Source organism: Carcharodon carcharias, chromosome 13 (assembly GCF_017639515.1).
Source record: "Carcharodon carcharias isolate sCarCar2 chromosome 13, sCarCar2.pri, whole genome shotgun sequence".
NCBI lineage: Eukaryota > Metazoa > Chordata > Chondrichthyes > Lamniformes > Lamnidae > Carcharodon > Carcharodon carcharias.
The window spans coordinates 120,330,301-120,338,140 of record NC_054479.1 but is presented as its reverse complement, the minus strand read 5'-3'; the positions used below and the strand labels follow the sequence as shown (position 1 = coordinate 120,338,140).

Here is a 7,840-nt window from a genome sequence, read left to right as displayed (position 1 = left end):
CGACTAGGCACTTTACAGCCTCCCGGAATGAATATTGAATTCAACAACTTTAGGTTGTGAGCTCCCTTCCCCATCCCCACCCCCTTTCTGTTTCCCCCTTCCCTTTTTTTTCCAATAAATTATAAAGATTTTCCTTTTCCCACCTATTTCTATTATATAATAAAAAACCCCACTAGAGCTATACCTTGAGTGTCCTACCATCCATTCTTAATTAGCACATTCGTTTAGATAATATCACCAACTTTAACTTTAACACCTATGTGTTCTTTTGTACTGTTGTCGTTGACATCTTTTGATGATCTGCTTCTATCACTGCTTGTTTGTCGCTACAACCACACCAACCCCCTCCACCTCTCTGTCTCTCTATCTCTCCGCCCCCCACACACACACCTTAAACCAGCTTATATTTCAGCTCTTTCCTGGACTCGAACTCAAGTTCTGTCGAAGGGTCATGAGGACTCGAAACGTCAACTCTTTTCTTCTCCGCCGATGCTGCCAGACCTGCTGAGTTTTTCCAGGTAATTCTGTTTTTGTTTTCTTCATTCAGGCAGTTCCTCAGCCTGGGAACTACAAGTCCCGTCCTACACCGTTGTTGCACACCTGCGCAGTGGGATTCCTCGCCGCGGGGTCGAAGTTCACTGTGGGAGGATTTGGCGCGTAAGCGGCCGGCGGACCCGACCGGGAGAAAGTGTTAACGGAGTCCGGCGGCCTGGGCGCAGCGGATAAACATACGGTAAAAGAAAGGGGGATAGTGAGACGGAGCCGAGCAAGTAGCTGGCGCCATTTAGCCAGCCGGATGTTTGACTGCTTTTCACTTAATGAGCGAGAGGCGAATGGTGGGAGACACTGTTTTTCTAGGGTTAAAAAGAGCGCGAACGATTTCGAACACATTGGGCAATGGGTTGGTTTTGAAGTGCTTTTTTTTTAAAAAAAAATAACGTTTTAAACTAAAAAGACCTTGTGCAAATGAGGAAAACAGCAAGTAAAGCACAGTTAGTGGATTTTGCGATTGGTGCCGTGACCAATTTGTTTTCTGTCTGTGTCACCTGTCGACCTTTTAAAGCGTATGCATTCAGCAAAACAAGCTTGGTATCTTACACAAAAACAGAATTACCTGGAAAAACTCAGCAGGTCTGGCAGCATCGGCGGAGAAGAAAAGAGTTGACGTTTCGAGTCCTCATGACCCTTCGACAGAACTTGAGTTTGAGTCCAAGAAAGAGTTGAAATATAAGCTGGTTTAAGGTGTGTGTGTGGGGGGCGGAGAGATAGAGAGAGAGGGGGGGGGGTGTGGTTGTAGGGACAAACAAGCAGTGATAGAAGCAGATCATCAAAAGATGTCAACGACAATAGTACAATAGAACACATAGGTGTTAAAGTTGGTGATATTATCTAAACAAATGTGCTAATTAAGAATGGATGGTAGGACACTCAAGGTATAGCTCTAGTGGGGTTTTTTATATATATAATGGAAATAGGTGGGAAAAGGAAAATCTTTATAATTTATTGGAAAAAAAAAGGAAGGGGGAAACAGAAAGGGGGTGGGGATGGGGGAGGGAGCTCACGACCTAAAGTTGTTGAATTCAATATTCAGTCCGGAAGGCTGTAAAGTCCCTAGTCGGAAGATGAGGTGTTGTTCCTCCAGTTTACGTTGGGCTTCACTGGAACAATGCAGCAAGCCAAGGACAGACATGTGGGCAAGAGAGCAGGGTGGAGTGTTAAAATGGCAAGCGACAGGGAGGTTTGGGTCATTCTTGCGGACAGACCGCAGGTGTTCTGCAAAGCTGTCGCCCAGTTTACGTTTGGTCTCTCCAATGTAGAGGAGACCACATTGGGAGCAATGAATGCAGTAGACTAAGTTGGGGGAAATGCAAGTGAAATGCTGCTTCACTTGAAAGGAGTGTTTGGGTCCTTGGACGGTGAGGAGAGAGGAAGTGAAGGGGCAGGTGTTGCATCTTTTGCGTGGGCATGGGGTGGTGCCATAGGAGGGGGTTAAGGAGTAGGGGGTGATGGAGGAGTGGACCAGGGTGTCCCGGAGGGAGCGATCCCTACGGAATGCCGATAAGGGGGGTGAAGGGAAGATGTGTTTGGTGGTGGCATCATGCTGGAGTTGGCGGAAATGGTGGAGGATGATCCTTTGAATGCGGAGGCTGGTGGGGTGATAAGTGAGGACAAGGGGGACCCTATCATGTTTCTGGGAGGGAGGAGAAGGCGTGAGGGCGGATGCGCGGGAGATGGGCCGGACACGGTTGAGGGCCCTGTCAACGACCGTGGGTGGAAAACCTCGGTTAAGGAAGAAGGAGGACATGTCAGAGGAACTGTTTTTGAATGTAGCATCATCGGAACAGATGCGACGGAGGCGAAGCAACTGAGAGAATGAGATGGAGTCCTTACAGGAAGCGGGGTGTGAGGAGCTGTAGTCGAGATAGCTGTGGGAGTCGGTGGGTTTGTAATGGATATTGGTGGACAGTCTATCACCAGAGATTGAGACAGAGAGGTCAAGGAAGGGAAGGGAAGTGTCAGAGATGGACCACGTGAAAATGATGGAGGGTTGGAGATTGGAAGCAAAATTAATAAATTTTTCCAAGTCCCGATGAGAGCATGAAGCGGCACCGAAGTAATCTTCGATGTACCAGAGAAAGAGTTGTGGAAGGGGGCCGGAGTAGGACTGGAACAAGGAATGTTCCACATACCCCATAAGGAGACAGGCATAGCTGGGGCCCATGCGGGTATCCATAGCCACACCTTTTATTTGGAGGAAGTGAGAGGAGTTGAAGGAGAAATTGTTCAGCGTGAGAACAAGTTCAGCCAGACGGAGGAGAGTAGTGGTGGATGGGGATTGTTCGGGCCTCTGTTCGAGGAAGAAGCTAAGGGCCCTCAGACCATCCTGGTGGGGGATGGAGGTGTAGAGGGATTGGACGTCCATGGTGAAGAGGAAGCGGTTGGGGCCAGGGAACTGGAAATTGTTGATGTGACGTAAGGTGTCAGAGGAATCACGGATGTAGGTGGGAAGGGACTGGACAAGGGGAGAGAGAAGGGAGTCAAGATAATGAGAAATGAGTTCTGTAGGGCAGGAGCAAGCTGAGACGATCGGTCTACCGGGGCAGTTCGGTTTGTGGATTTTGGGTAGGAGATAGAAGCGGGCCGTCTGAGGTTGGGCGATTATCAGGTTGGAAGCTGTGGGAGAGAGATCCCCAGAGGAGATGAGGTCAGTGACAGTCCTGGAAACAATGGCTTGATGTTCAGTGGTGGGGTCATGGTCCAGGGAGAGGTAGGAGGAAGTGTCTGCGATTTGACGCTCAGCCTCCGCGAGGTAGAGGTCAGTGCGCCAGACAACAACAGCACCACCCTTGTCATCGGGTTTGATGACAATGTCAGGGTTGGACCTGAGAGAATGGAGTGCAGTAAGTTCAGAGAGAGACAGGTTAGAATGGGTGAGAGGAGCAGAGAAATTGAGACGACTAAGGTCGCGCCGACAGTTCTCAATGAAAAGATCGAGAGAAGGTAAGAATCCAGAGGGAGGGGTCCATATGGAGGGAGAATATTGGAGATGGGTAAAAGGATCCGTTGAACTGGGAGAGGACTCCTGCCCAAAGAAGTGAGCCCGGAGACGAAGACGGCGGAAGAAGAGTTCAGTATCATGCCGAGCCCGAAATTCATTGGGGTGAGGGCGTAAGGGTATGAAACTAAGTCCATTGCTGAGCACTGAACGTTCAGCATCGGAGAGGAGAAGGTCAGGGGGTATAGTGAATACACGGCTGGGGTTGGGATTGGAAGAAAGGGTGAGGAAGGAGGGACAGGCAGGGGTGGAGGGTCCTAGATGGTTGTTGGTGTTGATGAGTTGTTGGAGCTTGCGTTCCTTAGCACTTGAGAGAAAGAGAAAAAGTTTCTTGTTGAGGCGTCGGATGAGCCGAAGGATAAAATGAAACTGGGGGCACGCGCAGCTTTGAAAAAGGGTACGGCGGTGCTGCTGGAGGGAGAGGTCGAGTGTGTTCATATGGCGGCGCATGGCACTGAGTGTGGATTTCAGAATGTGATGGGAACAGCAGTCCGAGAAACGTTTTATGTCCCGGCGATACCTGTAATCCTGGGTGGGTTCGAAACATGAGGGGTGGAATTTCAGTTGAAATCCACGTGGGGTAAGTCGGAGACGGAGACAGTCACTGAGAAAGGAGATATGGCTGTGAAAGCGGGTTTTAGTAAACACCTTGTCAAACACTAGGAGGGAAATGGAAAGCAAGGAAGGTGAGCAAGACAACAGAGAGATACGGAAATCTTGTCGCAGAGAGGAACAGAACTTCTTCAAGGAGGTAGGCATTTCTTGAAGAGCAATGGCAGTCAATTAAACACAGAGATAAAAACAAAAAAACTGCGGATGCTGGAAATCCAAAACAAAAACAGAATTACCTGGAAAAACTCAGCAGGTCTGGCAGCATCGGCGGAGAAGAAAAGAGTTGACGTTTCGAGTCCTCATGACCCTTCGACAGAACTTGAGTTTGAGTCCAAGAAAGAGTTGAAATATAAGCTGGTTTAAGGTGTGTGTGTGGGGGGGCGGAGAGATAGAGAGAGGTGGGGGGGTGGGGGGGGTGGTTTTAAGGACAAACAAGCAAGTGATAGAAGCAGATCATCAAACGATGTCAACGACAATAGTACAATAGAAAACAGGTGTTAAAGTTGGTGATATTATCTAAACGAATGTGCTAATTAAGAATGGATGGTAGGGCACTCAAGGTATAGCTCTAGTGGGGATGGGGAGAGCATAAAAGATTTTAAAATATTTAAAAATAATGGAAATAGGTGGGAAAAGAAAAATCTATATAATTTATTGGAAAAAAAAAGGAAGGGGAAAACAGAAAAGGGGTGGAGATGGGGGAGGGAGCTCAAGACCTAAAGTTGTTGAATTCAATATTCAGTCCGGAAGGCTGTAAAGTGCCTAGTCGGAAGATGAGGTGGTGTTCCTCCAGTTTGCATTGGGCTTCACTGGAACAATGCAGCAAGCCAAGGACAGACATGTGGGCAAGAGAGCAGGGTGGAGTGTTAAAATGGCAAGCGACAGGGAGGTTTGGGTCATTCTTGCGGACAGACCGCAGGTGTTCTGCAAAGCTGTCGCCCAGTTTACGTTTGGTCTCTCCAATGTAGGGGAGACCACATTGGGAGCAACGAATGCAGTAGACTAAGTTGGGGGAAATGCAAGTGAAATGCTGCTTCACTTGAAAGGAGTGTTTGGGCCCTTGGACGGTGAGGAGAGAGGAAGTGAAGGGGCAGGTGTTGCATCTTTTGCGTGGGCATGGGGTGGTGCCATAGGAGGGGGTTGAGGAGTAGGGGGTGATGGAGGAGTGGACCAGGGTGTCCCGGAGGGAGCGATCCCTACGGAATGCCGATAGGGAGGGTGAAGGGAAGATGTGTTTGGTGGTGGCATCATGCTGGAGATGGCGGAGGATGATCCTTTGAATGCGGAGGCTGGTGGGGTGATAAGTGAGGACAAGGGGGACCCTATCATGTTTCTGGGAGGGAGGAGAAGGCGTGAGGGCGGATGCGCGGGAGATGGGCCGGACACGGTTGAGGGCCCTGTCAACGACCGTGGGTGGAAAACCTCGGTTAAGGAAGAAGGAGGACATGTCAGAGGAACTGTTTTTGAATGTAGCATCATCGGAACAGATGCGACGGAGGCGAAGGAACTGAGAGAATGGGATGGAGTCCTTACAGGAAGTGGGGTGTGAGGAGCTGTAGTCGAGGTAGCTGTGGGAGTCGGTGGGTTTGTAATGGATATTGGTGGACAGTCTATCACCAGAGATTGAGACAGAGAGGTCAAGGAAGGGAAGGGAAGTGTCGGAGGTGGACCACGTGACAATGATGGAGGGGTGGAGATTGGAAGCAAAATTAATAAATTTTTCCAAGTCCCGACGAGAGCATGAAGCAGCACCGAAGTAATCATCGATGTACCGGAGAAAGAGTTGTGGAAGGGGGCCGGAGTAGGGCTGGAACAAGGAATGTTCTACATACCCCATAAAGAGACAGGCATTGGTATCTTACACGGATTCAATAGGTGGATTCTCAAAAAAAACTTCATAACAGTTTTCACACGGAATTTTTTTTTAAGTGGAGAGACTTTGTTTCAAGTATAGTGATTTAGATGCAAGGGCATATTAAAATGTGGAATAAAAAAACGAATTAAAAACTGAAAATGCTAGAAATATTCAGGCCTGCAGCATTTGGGGAGAGAGAAACAGTTAAAATTTAATGTCTGTGACCTTTCAGCAGAATTGGGAAAACTTGTGTTCCTCCAGGAATGCCCACCTTGATGTTTTGCTTTTCTCTCTAGTGGGATTTCCATTTGTCTCTTCTACCTTGTTGCCTTCATTGCTTTCTATTTCCCTTCTTTTGTCTTTCCTGCCCACCCCACCCGACCTTCCCTTTTGTTCTTTTTCCCACCCTCCTCCCTTTCAGTTGCTCAAACCCTATTACATTTCTAACTTTTTTCCTGTCCTGATGAAAGGTCACAGACCTGAAATGTTAACTCTTTTTCTGTCTCCACAGATGCTGCCAGACCTGCTGAGCATTTTCTGTTTTTATTTCTGATTTCTGGCATTTGTAGTGTTTTGATTTTGTTTGAATGAAAATAGTAATTTGATACATCAAGCCCATTTCTATAGATAATGTAGCATGTGCCATGTCCTGACTTAAATCTCAGTGGAAATTTTGGCAGATTAACTGACCCCAAAAATAGTGAAATAAAATGTTTGTATATTTCCCTTTCTTGATACCTAGCTATAGTTACATACCCAAGAGATTATGAAAAGCATCAGTTTCACTAGCTGCCTGCTAGTGTTCTGAATTCTGCTCTTCCCATGTTGCAGAAACACTTGCAATGCCAAAGAATTTGCAACATAAACATGACCTTTCAACACAACCAGGTAGCCAACAGTTGCTTAAAAGCAAAATACTGCAGATGATGGAAATCTGAAACAAAAACAGAAAATGCAAGAAAAGCTCCGCAGGTCTGACAGCATCTGTGGAGAGAGAAACAGAGTTGACGTTTCGAGTCCATATGACTCTGAAGAAGGATCAATTCTGTTTCTCTCTCCACAGATGCTGTCAGACCTGCTGAGTTTTTCTAGCATTTTCTGTTTTTGTTAGTGAACAGTTGCTTCTGTTTCAAGTAAGCTGTATCGTTAAGATAAATAAATACAAGTTTCTAACTTAATTCACACAAAACTGTGAGACAATTATTGGCTAAGGGGTCCCCCAGTAATCTGTGTCTGGACCTCTCTTTCTCATTCACATCCTGCCCCTCGGTCACCTCAAGTAAAGTAATGTTGATAAATGCCACGTGTATCTTGATGACACCCAGCTCTATACTCCCATCATTGCTTTTCACCCATCCACTGCCACTGTGTTGTCAGATTGCTTATCTGACATCCAGTTCTTTTAGTTTCTTCCAGTTGAACATAGGGAAGACCATTGTCTTCAGCATCTGTGACAAACTTTATAGCCTTGCCACCAATTCCATCCTACTTCCCAGTAATTGTATATAGTTGAAGCTTGAGTATTTGACTCTATCCTCTAAAGATGGACTACTTCCACCTCTAATTTGCCTGCCTCAGCCCATCTGCATGCCTCCAGGTTTGACTATTCAGATGTTATCCATCCCTTCCTCCTGAACCCTCCATAAACTTTAGCTCATCTCAAATTCTGCTGCCCATATCCTAATCACTGCCAGGTTCCAATCACCCATGGACAACTTTAAATAAGCTCCCATTCCCCAGTGCTTCAAATTAAAAATTCTCATCCTTGTGTTTAAATCCCTTAATGCCCTTGCTCCATCCTCCGTGTTTTTCCCATG

At 47.0% G+C, this 7,840-nt stretch overlaps 1 protein-coding gene across 4 annotated transcripts in view; it reads left to right on the top strand.

Annotated features, from left to right (window-relative positions):
• The first annotated feature begins 644 nt into the window (after positions 1 to 644).
• Positions 645 to 7,840, top strand: part of orc5 (origin recognition complex, subunit 5) — a 113,447-nt gene continuing 106,251 nt past the window's right edge. Inside the window, exon 1 of one of the 4 annotated variants that reach the window (XM_041202331.1) lies at positions 645 to 733. The gene's annotated coding sequence lies outside the window, so the exon portion shown is untranslated. Of the gene's footprint in view, positions 734 to 817; positions 837 to 7,840 lie in introns of those variants that run through there. The other 3 variants (XM_041202332.1, XM_041202333.1, XM_041202330.1) reach the window with 3 other exon arrangements.